Raw genomic sequence first — 17,911 nt, 5'->3', positions numbered from 1 at the left:
AGTGTTCTGATAATTTGCATAATTCAGCACAATATTCAGAAATGCTTTCATTTTCGCTCTGATTCCGATTGTGAAATTTAAATTGTTTAGCAATGACCAGTGGTTTGGGGTTTAAATGCTGTTGGAGAGTGTCTACTATTTGCTTGAACGTTTTGTCAGCTGGCTTTTCAGGGGTTAACAAGCTCCATAGTAGCCTCTGTGTTTTTGCTCCCATAATACTGAGTAAGGTGCTGGCTTTCTTTTCACCCTTAACACCGTTAGCCTCACAATATAACTCCATGTTTGTGTCCTTGAGCAAGGCACTTAATCACACATTGCTCAAATGTCTGTGCGAGTGGTACCCCACACAAACTTCCAGTATGTGCCTTGTAAGGCATGAAAATGCCTGACAAAGGCCTCTCATGGTCTGAGTCGACGTTCCCTCCCTTTCAATGTAAGTTGTCCAGTCTTCAATGCCACTATCAAATGCTGTAATGGTTCCAATCATCGCCATCTTTGTTATGTTAATTTAGCCCCATTTTTCCCTTGTTTTCTTTTTTTTTGACTTACGTGTCCTTTTTGCTAGCGCCACGAACGCACTCCGTCTAGATGTGTGTGTCGCTCCTTTTTATCTCCCTTCTGGGGCAGGCAGACCCTCAGCCCCCAGGGGTCAGCGCCGGCCGTGGTCTCGGCTGGATGTGCTGCGGCTCCAACTCTGTCTCTTGGTCTCCCGACGTTCCCGACCCCGGCTGTGCTCCCGCTTCCTTTCAGACTCTTGGCCTCACTCTGCCTCCTTCTCCTGCTCCTTGGCTCATTCCTTTCGCTCTTCTTCCGAGTGTCATTATCAATTAAAACACCGCGTTCCAATATGATGTAGGTTCAATATCCTCGTCACCAATTTGTTGTGTATGTGGCTTGGTTGCACAACAATGCCATTAATAAAAACGCTGGAGACGGGAGCTAAGTTTCATGGTTCTTTACTGGCATAATCCAAACTCAGCACACAAATATAGATCAATATGCGCCTAACAGCACATTCAACGACGTGTTACTAAAACATAATGTAATCCTTATTATACTGTAGGCTATACGGTTCAAATATCATTCAACCTTGAACATATTTTGATTAAGTATTCAGTGCAGATATTTGGCACTAAAGGGGAATTGCAATTAAATGAAAAGTCCAATGTGTAGAAATGAAAAATGAATGAGAACAGTACAATCTATACTGTAAGCAACTGGATGTGTATCGCCTAACTCTGGCACAGAGGCTTGAAAATCTTAATGATGAGGATGAGTGCCAACATATAGTAAGAGTTCTCCCTTCTGCTCCTGAATAATTCTGTAGCAGTGAATATGTTTACTGTATTTCCTTTGTGATTCAGTGCTTCTTGAGTGTCAGCCATAGCTCAATGGCATTGCTTGCATCTCAGAGACAGAGAAAGTGGAGAGTTCAAGACTCGGCACCAGAAATGGTGCACTGTTAGAGGTTCCAGATAGCTGAGGCATCAGGCCAAGGTCCTGCCTACTCCCTCAAGTGATCTCATGACACTCCTTCAAAGAAAAGCAGGGCCATTTCCCCAGCTTTCCACCCAACACTTAAGAGTTATGAACAGAACCCAGTCCATCATGCAAACAAGCCTGCCCTCTATTGGCTTCATTTGCATCTCTCTCTGTCTTAGGAACAATGTTCCCTCTAGTTTTTTTCACAGCTGCACAGACCAATCATTGCCCTGAGCAAGAAATTTTTACATGGCCTGAAAACTGCGTGGCACTTCAATAAAATATTATATAAAAGAAAATTCCAGCAGCATGGCAACAAAGGCTATGTGCATGGGAGCATTTCAGTTACTGCGTCGCCATGCACCTGCTCAGCTTAGATGGAACAGTGCATGGGAAAGCAGCGAATATAGTCCAGGAGCCTTCTTCCTATCCTAGTCATTCTCTTGTTTCCCACCACTTCACCCCTCTCCCCACCCCACCTCCTGTTGGGAAGAGAGCACACTGCACTAGGCTCAAGGACAGCTTTTATCCCAGTGTTATCAAACTCTTGAGTAGATCTCTCGTACACCAAAGCCGAAGTGTCGATCTCATAATCTACCACATCATAGCTCTTCGACTTTATCTGCCTACCAGCATTCTGTCTCTGCAATGTAATGTTATACTCAGCATCCTGTTTTACCTTTCTGTACTACTGTACATCAATGTACTAATGTATGGAATCATCTATCAGGATGGTATAAAAACAAAAACTTTTTATTGTATCTCAGTCCAGGTGACAATATAAACTAATTACCAATTATCCCTCGATCAACAGCATGAGAACAGGTTAGTGAATTGAAGTCATTTGGCTGTTCATCGGAGCTTATTGAGCACAAGTTAACCATCAAGTCTCCTTCACCGAGAGAGTACGTGATTGCTTGATGTTCTCCTGAGGGGTTAGTCCCATAATGGAGAATGGCTCTGCCTGATTTTGTTTAATGTGGGGAAGCTGATGCACAGGCAGCCACCCGGTGCTCCTTGACAAATCGTAGTCTGGGTCCAGTGGCGTGAAATGCAAGACAACTTTGAACTCTTCACTGCTGTGGCCTTCCTCCCTTCACTGCTGTTGTGATGTGTCATCTTCTGCCAGATCACCCACTGAGGTCTTGTTTGGATTGCTCTTTGTCTGGAGCCTCACCCTTGACCTCACCATCACAGGTAACCCTACCAGGACCTGCGTTCCAGGTGGGCATCACTATCGGCCTCTCCGGAGCACACAAGTCTCTTTGGCGCTCACAAGCCTCTCCAGCACAACAGGTGATGATTCTCAGAGAAGACTGCGACAGTAACTCCACTTCAAAAGACATTTATCAAGTTTCGAAGTGAGTCATAACATGTTCCATACAAATAAAAGGGGACTAAAAACTTGATTTAAAAAAAATTCATTTGTGCTATAATTAAATGTCACCAGAGTATGTTTCATAATACTTGAGCACCTCTCTCAGTGAAAATTGGTCCGAGTTACTTCAGTACCAGTGTCATTCCCCATCTGCAAAATAACATCATCAGCACACACTAGGCATTTTATTCCTTTTACAGCAGATATTGGATCAAAGGGCTACAATTATCTTCCTGTGTTATTAGCATACACTTCAACAAGGAGCACATTATGCTGAACATCATGAAAAAAACGTTATTTCTAACAAATCACTTAGTGCATCCTTTTTGAATTTTACTGGGACAAATGCGGGGTCATAATTTTAAGGTAACTGCAGGAAGGTATGGAGGGCAATGTCAGAGGTAAGTTTTTTTTTAATCACAGAGAGCGGTGGGTATGTGGAACGCTCTGCCAGGGTCGGTAGTAGAGGCAGATACATTAGGGACATTTAAGAAATTCTTAGATAGGCATTATCTCTTAGATAGTGGAGAAATGAAGGGCTATGTAGGAGGCAAGATATTAGAGTGGGTTTTAAGTTTGGCATAACATCAGGCGTTGAAGGGGCTGGTACTGTGCTGCAATGTTCTGTGTTGTAAGCTAGAGTAAATGTCTTTCACTTATGACACAGGGTCCAGTCATGGTCCCTAACACCTTCTTTGGCACACTTGCCCTGGGTAGTCAATGATAAGACCATAAGACCATAAGACAAAGGAGAAGTAGGCCATTCGGCCCATCGAGTCTGCTCCGCCATTTTATCATGAGCTGATCCATTTTATCCTATTTAGTCCCACTGCCCCGCCTTCTCACCATAACCTTTGATGTCCTGGCTACTCAGATACCTATCAATCTCTGCCTTAAATACACCCAATGACTTGTCCTCCACTGCTGCCCGTGGCAACAAATTCCATAGATTCACCACCCTCTGACTAAAAAAATTTTTTCGCATTTCTGTTCTGAAAGGGCGCCCTTCAATCCTGAAGTCATGCCCTCTCGTACTAGACTCCCCCATCATGGGAAACAACTTTGCCACATCCACTCTGTCCATGCCTTTTAACATTCGAAATGTTTCTATGAGGTCTCCCCTCATTCTTCTAAACTCCAAGGAATACAGTCCAAGAGCGGACAAACGTTCCTCATATGTTAACCCCCTCATTCCCGGAATCATTCTAGTGAATCTTCTCTGTACCCTCTCCAACGTCAGCACATCCCTTCTTAAATAAGGAGACCAAAACTGCCCACAGTACTCCAAGTGAGGTCTCACCAGCGCCTTATAGAGCCTCAACATCACATCCCTGCTCCTATACTCTATTCCTCTAGAAATGAATGCCAACATTGCATTCACCTTCTTCACTACCGACTCAACCTGGAGGTTAACTTTAAGGGAATCCTGTACGAGGACTCCCAAGTCCCGTTGCATCTCAGAACTTTGGATTCTTTCCCCATTTAAATAATAGTCTGCCCGTTTATTTTTTCTGCCAAAGTGCATAACCATACACTTTCCAACATTGTACTTCATTTGCCACTTCTCTGCCCATTCTTCCAATCTATCCAAGTCTCTCTGCAGACTCTCCGTTTCCTCAGCATTACCGGCCCCTCCACCTATCTTCGTATTGTCAGCAAACTTAGCCACAAAGCCATCTATTCCATAATCCAAATCGTTGATGTACAATGTAAAAAGAAGCGGCCCCAACACTGATCCCTGTGGAACACCACTGGTAACCGGCAGCCAACCAGAATAGGATCCCTTTACTCCCACTCTCTGTTTCCTGCCAATCAGCCAACGCTCTATCCACGTATGTAACTTTCCTGTAATTCCATGGGCTCTTATCTTGTTAAGCAGCCTCATGTGTGGCACCTTGTCAAAGGCCTTCTGAAAATCCAAATATACAACATCCACTGCATCTCCCTTGTCTAGCCTACTGGTAATTTCCTCAAAAAATTGTAATAGGTTTGTCAGGCAGGATTTTCCTTTAAGGAATCCACGCTGAGTTCTGCCTATCTTGTCATATGCCTCCAGGTACTCTGTAACCTCATCCTTGACAATCGACTCCAACAACTTCCCAACCACCGACATCAAGCTAACAGGTCTATAATTTCCTTTTTGCTTCCTTGCCCCCTTCTTAAATAGCGGAGTGACATTTGCAATCTTCCAGTCTTCCGGAACCATGCCAGAATCTATCGACTTTTGAAAGATCATCGCTAATGCCTCCGCAATCTCCACAGCTACTTCCTTCAGAACACGAGGGTGCATTCCATCTGGTCCAGGAGATTTATCGACCTTTAGCCTATTCAGCTTCCTGAGTACTTTCTCTGTCGTAATTGTGACTGCGCACACTTCTCTTCCCTGCCACCCTTGAGTGTCCGGTATCCTGCTGTCTTCCTCAGTGAAGACTGATGCAAAATACTTGTTCAGTTCCTCTGCCATCTCCTCATCTCCCATTACAATTTCTCCAGTATCATTTTCTATCGGTCCTATATCTACTCTCACCTGTCTTTTACTCTTTATATACTTGAAAAAGCTTTTAGTATCCTCTTTGATATTATTTGCTAGTTTCCTTTCATAGTTAATCTTTTCTCTCTTAATGACCTTCTTAGTTTCCTTTTGTAAGGTTTTAAAGACTTCCCAATCCTCTGTCTTCCCACTAATTTTTGCTTCCTTGTATGCCCTCTCCTTAGCTTTAACTTTGGCTTTGACTTCTCTTGTCAACCACGGTTGCATCCTTTTTCCACTCGAAAATTTCTTCTTTTTTGGAATATACCTGTCTTGCACATTCCTCATTTCTCGCATAAACTCTAGCCACTGCTGCTCTGCCGTCTTTCCCGCCAGTGTCTCTTTCCAGTCAACTTTGGCCAGTTCCTCTCTCATGCCACTGTAGTTTCCTTTATTCCACTGCAACACCGACACATCAGATTTCGGCTTCTCTTTTTCTAATTTCACAGTGAACTCAATCATGTTATGATCACTGCCTCCTAAGGGTTCCTTCACCTCAATCTCTCCAATCACCTCCAGTTCATTACACAATACCCAATCCAGTACAGCCGATCCCCTAGTGGGCCCAACAACAAGCTGTTCTAAAAAGCCATCTCGCAGACATTCTACAAATTCTCTCTCTTGAGATCCAATGCTGACCTGATTTTTCCAATCTACTCGCATGTTAAAATCCCCCACAATTATCATAACACTGCCCTTCTGACAAGCCTTTTCTATTTCCAGTTGTAATTTGTAGTCCACATCCCTGCAGCTGTTTGGAGGCCTATAAATAACTGCCATCAGGGTCCTTTTACCCCTGCTATTCCTTAGCTCAACCCATAAAGATTCTGCACCTTCCGATCCTATATCACCTCTTTCTAATGATTTAATATCATTTCTTACCAATAAAGCCACGCCTCCCCCTCTGCCTACCTTCCTATCCTTCCGATACAATCGTGAACCCCCAGTTCATTTCCCAGCCCCACTGGCAGTCAATCATTTTCCCTGGACCATTTGAAGAATTGTGCCCCTAGCCTGATCTGGCTGCTTCCATCCCATCTTGATCCGGCTGCTTAGGAGATTTTCCCTCCTCCGTTTCCCCACTCCTCCACAATCCCCCTTAATTGACCTTTCTAGCAATTTCCTGCCCTCGCACTCCTTCCCTCCACTCTCCACATCCCTCAGCTTCCTTCATTTCCTTGGTAGCCTGCTGGGGACAAATCTATTTCACAGTGCTAAACTACTACCACAGCTGCTGCCTACCTAAAAAGCAGCAGTTTGTGCAAAATATTCAGACTGGATTCCAATGTTTATCAACAGGCAAATCTCCCCAATGCCTCCTTAAATTATGAATGTCCCTGTTTTGAAATAGTAAACATCTCATGCATCAAAAATGTCTATTGAGCATGTTTTGCAGTATTTGAGCAGTTCTTTCTCTAAGCCACGACGGCTTCCTCCTCTTACTGGTTCTCCTTAATCCATTTGAATTTGTGTGAGCATTCCATCTACTGGAGGTGGCTTTATATTGAGTTTCGAGCCATTTCTAGCTCCACTCCAGAGTATAGAAAGGGGCTCATTTGAAGCTGGTTTCTACTTATCCACAGTCAGAAATTTGCAACAAATAAAGTTCGAAGTAAATTCATTATCCAACTGCATATATGTTACCACCCTTCAGAGTTCCCTTTAGCCCAAAGTGGTGGCTTGACCAAGACACCAAACTGTCAATGCAAAGAAATTGTTGAAAGGAATTTGTATTCTTTCACTTCAAGGTTCAAAGTAAATTTATCATCAAAGTACATACAGCATATGTCACCATAAACAACCCTGAGATTCATTTTCTTGCGAGCATTCACAGTAAGGTACAAGAAACACAATAGAATCAATGAAAGACCAAACCCAACAGGACGGACAAACAACCAATGTGCAAAAGACCAGAAACTGTGCAAATGCAAAAGGAGTGAAAAAAGAAGATAACAATAATAATTTAAAAAATCAGTCCATAGGTTGTGCGAACAGTTCAGTGCTGGGGTAAGTGAAGTTGAGTGAAGTTAAACCCACTGGTTCACGAGCCTGATGGTTGAGGGGTACAGTAATAACTGTTCCTGAAACTGTCCAAGCAGCCATGACACATTATACACAGCAATATATTATCATTTTACAGCACAGACTGAAGCCATCTGTCTAGCAGGTTCTTGCCAGTTTTGTGTTCAATATCAACCATCACTGGCCTCACTATATACTTGCCCAACCAGCATCATTTGCCAAAGCCTCTTCTCTCACTGATTTATCCAGCTTCTCATGAAGTGCGTCCCAGTTTAGTGTATCAAGCACGCAAACTGCATGTCTTATGAATCTCCAAGTTCTCCCACCTTAATGCTTTAGCTTTAGATTGCCTTAGAATTATGTGCCATTAAAGGGGAAGATCAGATCAAACATAATTGTTTCTTCATCAGAGAACTGTGTGCACGGTGCATACCCTGATCATAGCTATGAATTGTATCCTTCAATTTAAGAGTCTGAATAAAAAGAAGAGTGGAAGTGCTCGGCATTAATAATAGAGGAGTTGTTGTTTCTCCTTTTTGCAAAGAGAGTTCTGTTTATCAATGCACATTTTCACAAAAACTTTATTCACTAGTCCGCCAGAGAAAGCAGGATCTCCCAGTGGCCACACATTTTAATTCCACATCCCATTCCCATTCTGACATGTCTATCCACGGCCTCCTCTACTGTAAAGATGAAGCCACACTCAGGTTGGAGGAACAACACCTTATATTCCGTCTGGGTAGCCTCCAACCTGATGGCATGAACATTGACTTCTCTAACTTCCGCTAGGCCCCACCTCCCCCTCGTACCCCATCTGTTACTCTTTTTTATGCACACATTCTTTCTCTCACTCTCCTTTTTCTCCCTCTGTCCCTCTGAATATACCTCTTGCCCATCCTCTGGGTCACCCCCCCCCCGTCTTTCTTCCCGGACCTCCTGTCCCATGATCCTCTCGTATCCCCTTCTGCCTATCACCTGTCCAGCTCTCGGCTCCATCCCTCCCCCCTCCTGTCTTCTCCTATCATTTTGCATCTCCCCCTCCCCCTCCAGCTTTCAAATCCCTTACTCACTCTTCCTTCAGTTAGTCCTGACGAAGGGTCTCGGCCTGAAACGTCGACTGCGCCTCTTCCTATAGATGCTGCCTGGCCTGCTGCGTTCACCAGCAACTTTGATGTGTGTTGCTTGAATTTCCAGCATCTGCAGAATTCCTGTTGTTTGCGTTTAAATTCACTACTTCATCATGGTTCCTCAGCATTCTCCCTCAGTGAGATTTAGAGCATTCTGGTTCCATCAATGCCTTAGTTCAGCTTGTACTGGGATGTTCAGTCAAACACTGAGCAATCTATCCCTATGGATCTCTTGGCTCAACCTCTCGGTTCCTAAGATTCCAACATCCCCTACCATTTCCCATTCCTTGACTTCTCTAGCCCAATTTATTTTGTCTCTGTCCCACCACATAATTCCTTCAGTAATTTTGATCACCACATCTTTGTTCTTCAACCACCTGAACTCACATTGGACTAGTTGGCTACCACAGAATGGGAGATGAAGCAAGCCAACCTCAAACCTGAGGCCCAGATCTCCTAAACATGTCTATTAAATTTATTTTCCTCATGTTCTCAGCCCCTGACCCCACGGGCCTGAATCAAGTCACAAGAATTAAATTTGTAATAATACCACTCCTGTACCTCACATATAAACAAATGGCTCACTGGAGACTCCGTAAACACTTCTAATATAGGGACCTGAATCTGAAACATTAACTGTTTCTCTCTTCACAGATGCTGCCTGACCCACTGAGTATTCCCAGCATTTTCTGTTTTTTATTTCTGCGAGCCTTCTGTTCAATGATCCAGCTTCCACTTTTCATCTCCTGTAACTGAGATCAAACATATTCTTCTCTCCCTTACATTCTGGATCTCTCTAACCACGGGACCTCCAGCCAGCATCAATTCATGGGATCTTTCTGCTCTGCTCTCCAGCTGAGATCAAAGCATTTGTTGGCTTGGTCCTTCTGAGCTGACTGTTATATTCCAGTATTAATTGCATTCCTCCCAAAGGACAACGACCTTGTCCTAAGGTCTGGAAGTCTGCATGCCTCATTTTACCCAGAGAGATGTTAGCTGGAGTCAGGGCTTTATACTTTGGCTGCTGGTAGGGTCACCCATGCCAAACAGTTCAAAGGGTAGAGGCCAGACTAAGAGTGGTCCACCGGTCCTCCAGGTTCAGGGGTTCAGCTCAGGGCTAACAACCCTGACTGGTCAAAAAACAATTGTAACAGAAACAGCCATGAAGAATCCTTCTACATCTGAGCGTATTCCTGAATCTCCACCCGGAACATGCCTGACTGACAGTAATGAAAACTGAGCGACTGTCACGATGCAGGACGCCCTGAACACCACCAAAGATGGAGGACTTCCATTGCTGCCCGAAACACCAGCGGTGTAACGGGCAGTAGGTATTAATTGCACTAGAAATGTGTGAATTGTCACAATCGATGACATTAAAGATACTGTAAATCAAGTTTCATGTGTCAAATGTCACCCAGTGCCAGGGAGAGTTGCAGCGAGGTCAATATCACTCTTATTTTGATAGGCGAATCCTGACGAAGGGTTCCGGCCCAAAATGTTGACAGATCCGTTTCCACAGATGCTGCCCAAACTGCTGAGCTCCTCCAGCGTGTTGTGAGTGTTGATAGGTGAACAGCTGTTTCCATCATGACCCTCCCCCTACCCCACCAGGGGCTGTTGTATACCGAAAGCCACTAACTCAGTGTGAGTTTGATATGCTATACTGCTTTGCAAGATGATGTATTGAAGTACAAGTGTATAAAATTATCAGGAGCATAGGTAGGGTGAATGCACACTGTCTTTTTCCCAGGGGAAGAGATTCAAAAATGGGAGAGCATAAGACTTAAGGTGAGATCGGAAAGATTTAAAGGTGACCCAGTGGGTAACCTTATCTCACATAGGGAGATTAATAAATGTAATGAGCTGCTCCAGGCAGTGGTTGAGTCAAAGTACAATAACAACATATGGAAGGGCACTTGAGAAAAGTACAAAGATAGAAAAGTTTTACAGGAATACTGAGCCAATGCAGGCAAATTAGACATGCTTAGATGGGCATCCTAGTCGGCATGAACAAGTTTTTGCGTTGCGCCACTCTTTGACTCAATGACCCTATGGTATGACCGTGAAGTAAGCCACAGACTCTGCAGCAAGCTGAATTTAACAAACTACCAGGAGTAAACACAAGAATCTGCAGATGCTGGGAATCCAGAGCAATACACACAAATGGCTGGAGAAACTCAGCAGGTCAGGCAGCACCTATGGAAGAAAATAACCAGTCAACATTTTGGACTAAGACCCATCATCAGGACTGCCAGGAGTAGAACATAAGGAGCGCAAGAAGATGGGGAAGATACTGTAAGAAAGGCCAATAATAAGAAACTTTTCCCCAGAGTGCAGTTGTCAAAATTGAGAGGGCATAGGTTTAAGGTAAAGGGTTAAAGGTTTAGAGAGGATCCAAGGAAGAGCTTTCTCACCACAGAGGTGGTAGGAATGTGGAACTCACTGCCTGAGTAGCAGGTGGCGGCAGGTACTCTCACATTTAAGAAACGCTTAGAGGAGCAAATGAATTATCAGGGAGTAGAAGGCGACAGACTAGTTGCTGGCAAACAGGATTAGTATTAATGGGAACTTGATGGTTGGTATTGATATGATGGGCTGAAGGGCCTGTTTGGCTCCATGACATTTTGGCTCCCACTCGACTCTGACAAGTACCAAATGGCCATGGCATCCATTGCATAATTTGAGAAAACTCTTTAGACTTAACTTCACAAAACATGAAACACACTTATCCCCAAGGCAGCAATTTAAGAACATAATTGTGCAAACTGCAGATTCTTATGTCTTATGATCTTATGCTGCTACATCAAGCCTCAATCACAATGAGCCAAAACAAAAATACCAAATGACTTTTGTAAATTGATGCTTTTAATAAAAAATATACTGTTCTGGAAATTGTCTGTTTCGTCTGCAACTTAGTCTGAATGTTTTAATTTCATCCTGCAATTTAAACAGTGCCCAGAGCATCACAAAACCACTGGCCTAAAATGACGGGGAGGTGTAATGATAAGCAACTCTTGGAACAAAGTGAGCAGTCTTTTTGAATGATAGCAGTTAGCATAAGTAGATTTGAACCAGTAATTCAATTGCAGCAGTTTCTGAGGACCATAAATGCTGTCGTCTAGTGCTCTCAGTTTATGAGGCCATTATAGGTTTTCATTTGGATTCTACACTTTAATCCACTTACTGCTATTTATGATCTTCTCTGGAAGCAACCTGTTCACCTAAGTTCCTGACCGACTGAAATTACTCTTAAAGGATACTATCGGAAGTATGAAATCAAATTTTGCTTTCTTTATAATGACCTGCAAGTCTAAATGTGTGACTGTGTGCTGAGTTTTTTTTATCCTGGTAGCTGATGATGAGACTGTGACTTGTTTTGTCACCATGAGCTCCAATGGTCTGGATGTGACTCTGATTTAATAGATTTAACTTAGATGGGTACTGGATGGTCATGTGGATGTGATTTGCCAAAGAGACTCTTTCTGTGTTATATGACAATATGGGTTGCGGGGTGGAAATATATCTCTACTAAAGGAGTTGTTAAGGTGCTCCTTCCCTCCACTAGCCTGCAGGTCACCCTTGGGCAAGGTGTAGCACCTGCTTAGCCCCCGACCAGGGTCATGTGAAGCCACAGAAGCAGGTGGTGGATGGTCGTATGAGCTGCTGGTGCATATCACTAGTCCTGGTTATGTGATCACTGACCAGGCAGGCAATTTCTGAAGAGTACTGATAATAATTGAGGTCACCTATCCTGTGGAAACACTGCACAGAAGAAGGCAATCGCACACCGCTTTTTGTAGAAAAATTTGTCAAGAACAATTATGGTCATGAGACCATGATCATCTATGTCATACAACATGGCATATAATGATGATGATGAAGATGATGACTATATGACATGAATATTTTCTCTTTTTTGAGACCCTTTAAGGACAGGACATTGCTGTGTATCATGCCAATGAGAAAGACGGCAGTAGGAAGAGGATCTGTGTGCAGCAGCCATCTTAGCATGTGGTATGATTAGATGGACATCTCCTTAGTCTTCTGACAATGTCTCCTCCAACACGAGGCATAGTAATTATTGGACCCTGGAGCAGAGGAGATTCGCCAGGATGTTGATTGGATTAGAGGACTTTAATGATGGGGAGAGATTAGAATAGCCTACGCTTATTTTCCCTGGAGAATTACGTATTTGATATTCTATTCTATTCCTCTCGAAATGAATGCTAACATTGCATTTGCCTTCCTCATCACCGGCTCAACCTGCAAGTTAACCTTATCCCGTTCCTTTCTACCTCCGATATTTGAATTTTCTCACCACTGAGAAAATAGTCTGCACCTTTACTTCTTCATCAATGTGCACAACTGTACAGTACACTATATTCCATCTGCTACTTCTTTGCCCATATATCCCAATCTGTCCCAATTCTTCTGCAGACTCCCTGCTTCCTCAACACTACCTGCCCGTTCACCTACCTTTTTAGCATCTGCAAACCTGGCCACAAAGCCATCAGTTCCGTCATCCAAATTGTTGACGTTAAACGTGAAAAGAAGTGGTCCCCATTCTGATCTTTACAGAACACCACTTGTCACTGGCAGCAAGCCAGAATAGGCCCCTTTTATTCCAACTCTCTACCTTCTGTCAGTCAGCCAATCTTCTATCCTGTAATACCATGGGCCCTTACTTTGTTAATCAGCCTCGTCAAAGACCTTATGAAAATTGAAGTAAGCAACATCCACTGACTCTCCTTTGTTTATCCTGCCTGTTATTTCCTTGAAGAATTCCAACAGATCTGTCAGGCAAGATTTCCCTTGAAGGAAACCATGTTGATTTTGGCCAACTTTACCATGTGCCCTCCAAGTACCCCATTGAAGAAATGTGGGGTTATATCTGCATGTTGCGAAAGAGATAGGGCAGTCCCTTTAGAAAAGAGAAAAGGAGGACTTTCTTTTGCCTGTGGGTGGTGAATCTGTGGAATTCTTTGCTTCAGATTGTTGTGGAGGCCAAGTCGTTGGGTATATTTAAAGTAGAAATACATCTACAATGGTCAGATAATCAAGCAGAGTCAATAGGATGAATGATCTAATTCAGCTTGGTTTTACACTGATGCCTCTGGGTTTAGGTATAAGCAGCCAGATAGAAGTTCTTCCCCAAAGGACATAAGTGAATCAGGCTGGGTTTTGGGACACTGTTAGTTTAATGGTCACTATTACTTTCAATAGATTTTATAATCCAGATTTATTTAATTAATGGTGGGAAGTGGTCTCATGATTTGGGTCCAAGTTTCAAGATGCTGATCAGGAAAGCCATTATATGAGTACAGCAGTAAATCCGAATCAATATGCATTCCTTTGCCATATGTCCTGCATCCATTTTGACCCAATGAATCTGCATGAGCTGCAGAACTTTGGCAGCCTAGGGGCTGTGCACACACTGCCTGCGATGATAATCCCTTTGGATAGGAAAGAAAAATATGTGTGTTTTACTCAGGGGAAATCTGATAAACTGGTTCGATATGAGAGTCCAATCTCTATTCATGTATTATGGAGCAGCTCACCTTGATTTGATTGTTTTCAAGACAAAGCATGCAGTTGGTGTTCAGTGGTTTCTGTATGAAAGCAAGAGAAAGATTTTCATAGCCTGAGAGTGCCTCAATGCGCTTTAACAGCTAATGACATATCACTGAAGTGTGTTCACTTTTGGCTGATTTATGCATTAGGTGGTGGTATCTATCCGAACCAAATTTTTAACAGTTACAACCGCATGTCAAAAATCTAAGATATACTTACACTCCACTATTTACGTTTTACCTGTTTTGTACATTTGTATGCAGAGCTTTTCCAATAAGAATACCCGAGGGTCAAATCCATTTTGAGTACCAAGATAGATCGTAGATTAATAGGCTGTTTTACATTCCATCTGATTCCCTGTGCCGTCAACAAATTTCACACCCCGGAGTCCACATTTATAATAGATAGTTTGTCTGAGAAGCTGTCACTGCAACCACAACAGTCTTACTGTACATCAATTTTGCACTCCCATTCCTTCAGCTCGCATGACAGGTGCACTTTAATGTTCCAAAAAACTTTTGCCCTGGAGATTTCTGTAAACTTTATGTTTAATAATAAATACAGAATTGTATGTCAAATTTGTGTGCATGAATAAAGGTTGAATTTATGATTTAAAAATTAATTCTTCAGTTATTTTGGACAAAACATTGAATGGCAGAATGGTTGCAGCATGAAAGGAAACAATCTGACCTGTAGAGTCTGACCCCAGATCTATCTAAGAGCAGTTGAGGTTCCCTGGTGTCCAGAAACAAGCCGTTCTGGCCAGAACCAATGTTTGTTATGACTCCTTCGCTCTTGTACTCGATCTTTGCATTTCTTAAGGCCAACATCCCCTCTGCTGTTTTAACCACTTAAGACCATAAGCTGATAAGCATACAATTAGAATTAAGCTATTTGGCCCATCAAGTCTGCTCCCCACCCTTTGACTAAAGGGATGTCCTTCCGTAATGAGGTTCTACCCTCTGGTCCTAGACTCTACCACTATTAGAAATGTCCTCTCCAGTATTCAGTAGGTTTCAGTGAAATCCCCGCTCATCTTAGACTCTCCCACTATTAGGAACATAGAAACATAGAAAAACTACAACAAGATACAGGCCCTTCCGCCCACAAAACTGTGCCGAACATGTCCTTACATAGAAACATAGAAAACACAGAAACATAGAAAACCTACAGCACAATACAGGCCCTTCAGCCCACAAAGTTGTGCCGAACATGTCCCTACCTTAGAAATTACCCAGGGTTACCCACAGCCCTCTATTTTTCTAAGCTCCATGTACCTATCCAAAAGTCTCTTGAAAGACCCTATCGTATCCGCCTCCACCACAGTTACCAGCAGCCCATTCCACGCATTCACCACTCTCTGCATGAAAAACTTACCCCTGACATCTCTTCTGTACCTAGTCCCAAGCACCTTAAACCTGTGTCCTCTTCTGGCAGCCATTTCAGCCCTGGGAAAAAGCCTCTGACTATCACACGATCAATGCCTCTCATCATCTCATACACCTCTATCAGGTCACCTCTCATTCTCCGTCGCTCCAAGGAGAAAAGGCCGAGTTCACTCAACCTGGTTTCATAAGGCATGCTCCCCAATCCAGGCAACATCCTTGTAAATCTCCTCTGTACCCTTTCTATGGTTTCCACATTCTTCCTGTAGTGAGACGACCAGAACTGAGCACAGTACTCCAAATGGGGTCTGACCAGGGTCCTATGTAGCTGCAACATTACCTCTCGGCTCTTAAACTCAATCCCACGATTGATGAAGGCCAATGCACCATATGCCTTCTTAACCACAGAGTCAACCTGCGTAGCAGCTTTGAGTGTCCTATGGACTTGGACCCCAAGATCCCTCTGATCCTCCATACTGCCTATAGTCTTTCCATTAATATTATATTCTGCCAGCATATTTGACCTACCAAAATGAACCACCTCACACTAATCTGGGTTGAACTCCATCTGCCACTTCTCAGCCCAGTTTTGCATCCTATCAATGTTCCGCCGTAACCTCTGACAGCTCTCCACACTATCCAAAATACCCCCAACCTTTGTGTCATCAGCAAATTTACTAACCCATCCCTCCACTTCCTCATCCAAGTCCACTGTCTCTAAGCCTTTCAATATTCAGTAGGTTTCAATGAAATCCCTGCTCAATCTTCTAAACTCTGGTGAGTATTGGCACAGAGCCAACAAATAAGACTACAAGACCATAAAACATAGGAGCAGAATTATGTTAACCCTTTCATTCCTGGAACCATCCTCTTGAACCTCCTCTGGACTCTCTCCAATGACAACACATCCTTTCTGAGATATGGGGTCCAAAACTGTTGACAATTCTCCAACTGCAGCTTGATTAGTGTCTTATAAAGGCTCAGCATTATCTCCTTGCTTTTATATTCTATTCCCCTTGAAATAAATGCCAACATTGCATTTGCCCTCCTTACCACTGACACAGCCTGTAAATTAGCCCTCTAGGAGTCTTGCATGAGGAGTCTTATGGCCCTCTGCACCTTTGATGTTTGAACCTTCTCCCCATTTAGATAATAGTCTACATTATTGTTCCTTTTACCAAAATGCATTATCATACATTTCCCAGCGCTGTACTCCATTTGCCACTTTTATGCTCTTTCGTCCAATTTGTCTAAATCCTGCTGCAAACGCATAGCTTCCTCAGTACTATCTACCCCTCCACCTAACTTCATATCATTTGCAAACTTTGCCACAAAGCCATCAGTTCCATTCTCTTTGTCAAGCATTGTGAAAAGTAGCAGTCCCAATACTGACTCCTGAGGAATACCACTAATCACCGGCAGCCAACCAGAAAAGGCCCCCTTTATCCCCACTCAGTGTCTCCTGCCTGTCAGCCATTCCTCTATCCATGTCATTATCTTCCCTCTAACACCATAGGATTTTATCTTGTTAAGCAGCCTCATGTATGACACCTTATCAAATAGTTTCTGAAAATCCAGGTAAATAACATTCACTGCCTCTCCTTTGTCCACCCTGCTTGTCACTTCCTCAAAGGCCTCTAACAGTTTTGTCAGGTATGATTTCCCTTTACAGAAACTTCGACTTATTTTATCATTATTCTCCAAGTACTCAAAACCTCATCCTTAATAATAGACTCCAACACTTTCCCAACCATTGAGGTTAGACTACACTGGCCTGTAATCTTCTTTCTTTTGCCTTCCTCTATTCTTAAAGAGTGGACAGTTGCAATCTTCCAGTCGTCTGGGACCATGAAAGAATTAAGAGTTTCTTGAAAGACCAAGACCATAGCATCTGTTATCTCTTCAGCAACCTCTCTCAAGACTTTGGGATGTAGTCCATCTGGTCCAGGTTTGAGTTTGCCCAGCACTTTTTCCTTTGTAATAGCATTGGCACTCACTCCTGCTCCCTGACACTCACGGACCTCTGGCACACTGCTAGTGTCTTTCACAGTGAAGACTGATGCAAAATACCCAATAAATTCATCTGCCACTTCTCTGTCCCCCAATACTACCTCACCAGCATCATTTTCCAGTGGTCCAATATCAACTCTCGCCCCATTTCTCCTCATATCTTAACCCCTTCATTCCTGGGATCATTTTCGTAAACCACCTCTAGACCCTTTTCAATGCCAACATATTCTTTCTCATATGTGGGGCCCAAAACTGTCACAATACTCAAATGTGGTATGATCAATGCCTTATGGAGTATCAGCTTTATACCCTTGCTTTTATCTTCTTGTCCTCTCGAAATGAATGATAACATTGCATTTCCCTTCCTTACCACCAACTCAGCCTGCAAGTTAATCTTGAGGGA

The 17,911-nt window shown here is 43.2% G+C and overlaps 1 protein-coding gene across 2 annotated transcripts in view; it reads right to left on the bottom strand.

Moving 5' to 3' along the window:
- Positions 1–17,911, bottom strand: part of ptprn2 (protein tyrosine phosphatase receptor type N2) — a 1,069,199-nt gene that overhangs the window by 817,074 nt on the left and 234,214 nt on the right. The window lies entirely within an intron of this gene.

The sequence above is a fragment of the Mobula hypostoma genome, chromosome 3, assembly GCF_963921235.1.
Source record: "Mobula hypostoma chromosome 3, sMobHyp1.1, whole genome shotgun sequence".
Classification (NCBI taxonomy): Eukaryota; Metazoa; Chordata; class Chondrichthyes; order Myliobatiformes; family Myliobatidae; genus Mobula; species Mobula hypostoma.
The sequence above is the reverse complement of the archived record's forward strand: the minus strand, read 5'-3'. Positions and strand labels throughout refer to the sequence as shown.